This window comes from Numida meleagris, chromosome 1, assembly GCF_002078875.1.
Source record: "Numida meleagris isolate 19003 breed g44 Domestic line chromosome 1, NumMel1.0, whole genome shotgun sequence".
Taxonomy (NCBI): Eukaryota; Metazoa; Chordata; class Aves; order Galliformes; family Numididae; genus Numida; species Numida meleagris.
Genome location: NC_034409.1, coordinates 135,798,462 through 135,800,967, shown reverse-complemented (window position 1 = coordinate 135,800,967; position 2,506 = coordinate 135,798,462). Strand labels below are relative to the sequence as shown.

Sequence of the window (2,506 nt, the reverse complement as noted above, 5' to 3'; positions counted from 1 at the left end):
GCGTATTTGTGCTCTTACCAACACTTTGAAAAAAGGACCGTATTTCCATAGATTAAACTGCTTCCTATGAGTTGGTATTTTCTGTGTGGAGAAGTTCACAGTTTGAGCATTGTGTTACTCAGCCACTGGCACCTCCTGCCTTCAGAGAAGCGGGTTACTTCAGCAGGCAAACGAGTTCATAGAAAGGATCACATACATTGGCAGGGAAACTCCAGCTTCTCCTGGTGCTATCCCATCATGGCAAGAAAGCATGAAGACAGAGCTGAGGGAGTCATGAGTTAGGGTTGGCAATTTTTGTGCATCACAACCTTCAAAGGCTAGGGGAAGAATCACAAGGAAACATCTGTATTTTGGGGGACATGGTGGATTTCAGTACCTATATTGCAGAGCAGCCCACAAAAACTGGTGAGACACAGTGATAAGATTTCCCTTTCTTTACATCTTTTTTTCAGAATATTTCCTAAATAATGAATGTGTCAGCAAATTAGGAATTGCCTCCAGCACTATACATAGAAAAAGCACACAGTCATGTGACTAAATCCTACCCTGCAGTACCAGGGTAGATAAGGTATGAACCTTTTCACCACAGCATTTGCTAGCGTTAGCACAGCAAGCCATGCTGTCTGGGCTGGGATGCGGAGATGGGGTCGATGAGGGCACAACCTCCCACTGCAAATTCTCACAGCTCTGGCAAATAATGAACTCATCAGGAAGTGTACCTTCTGCTGCAGACTCACTGTCTCTGTGCTGTAGCAAAATTTTTTATCAGGAACAAAGTTACTTGTAATAAGCTAATCCCTGCTTTCTGCTACCCCCATTCTCCTCCTCTCTGAATCTCATTTTGCTGATTTTGCTTCATTTCAGCTTCTGAGCCTTGCATCACAGGGACGGGCATACTGCCACAGCACTGCCAGTAGAACTTTCCTCATAAAAATCTTACTTTGCAAGCATCTACTCTCAAGAGAACATGGTTTAATTTATACACCAATTAACAGTGTAAATTAATGCTTTACTGTTCATCCTATCTCCAAAGATTTTAAGTGCCAGAGGAGGTTTTCATTTTGAACACAGATGAAAGACTTCAGAGCAGAGCGGGTGAGTCAACTTCATAAAAAAAAAAGGCATTTGAAATGTCTTGAGTGAAACTTGCTGTCGTGGGTTAAGATTCTTGCATGAATTGTCCCTGTGCGCACAGCTGTCAGACCAGGACAGAGCTAGCTAGAGGAGAGGATTTTCTTGTGGAAAAAAAGCTTCAGATTTCAATAGTTTTAAATCAGGAGGAAAAGCCACATCATTTCTGCCAGCCTGAGGTTTGATTTTGAATAGCTTAAACCATTCTGCCTGCTTTTTGGACCCAGAATGTGAAAATTTAAGGATGCATCTGCATGAATGCATTAGTTCAGGTAAGAAATGATATCGAAGCATATCTCCCTGCCATCCCCACTCACTGCGCTTTGATTCACACCAAAGAGCACTGAAACACAAAACGTCATTCCTTTTGGAATCCCGCTGTGGATCTCGGGAGCATTTTGCAACGCCAGAAGGGCAGGCAGGCACGGTGGCTTACAGGAACCAACAGGTAAAAGCCTTCTCCTGGCTGTGTCGGCCACCAGGTGTTAGGGAGGCTTCCGAATGACTGACACCTGAGCTGGCGCAGAACTCTCCTATTGCCAGCCCACAGCCAAGCAGACTGAATTGGTTAAGGTGGCAGCCAGAGGGTTCTGGTTAATGGCTCTATGTCCATGTGGAGGCAGGTGACAAATGAGATGAAGCAGTGGTGTTAAGCGCCTGTTTTCAGGCTCCCGTCTGAACAGATGTGAGGTGAGCACCGTTCCCGGTCTGTGTGCGGCCCACCAAGAGGGCCGTGGCCACTGGAACACTTTGGCGGAGTGGACTGAAACCACCAGAGGAATGTGGGGGCGGGGCTGAAGCCTTTCCACGACCGAGGGCGTTTCCGTAGTGTAGTGGTTATCACATTCGCCTAACACGCGAAAGGTCCCTGGTTCGAAACCAGGCGGAAACACTTGCTTTTTTCCAACAGCTAGGGCAATCCCAAATACGTGTGAAAGAGCAGGGTTTCAAAAAGAGGAGCAGTCAGCACGGCGATGGATTGTCCTCACCTCCGGAGGAGGGCCACGAGGATGCTCAGGGCTGGAGCACTTCCCCTTCAAAGGCGGAGGGCTGTGGCTGGCTTGTTCAGCCTGGAGAAGAGAAGTCTCTGCAGAGAGCTCATTTCGGCCTGCGGTACTTGAAGGGAGCTTCTGAAAGAGGGTGGGACCGACTTTTCACCAGCTGGTCCCTGACAGTGATCAGACAAGGGGGAAAATGGCATTAAACTAAAAAGGGGATATTTAGGTCAGATGTTAGGTGGAAATTCTTTAATCAGAGGGCGGTGAGGCGCTGGCACAGGCTGCCCAGAGAAGCTGTGGTGTCCTATCCCTGGAGGTGCTCAAGGCCAGGTTGGATGGGGCCCTGGGCAGCCTGAGCTGGTGGGGAGCAGCCCTGC

General features: G+C 48.0%; 1 non-coding gene across 1 annotated transcript; it reads left to right on the top strand.

Moving 5' to 3' along the window:
- Positions 1,951 to 2,023, top strand: TRNAV-AAC. Its single transcript has one exon. It is a non-coding gene; the product is annotated as a tRNA-Val (tRNA).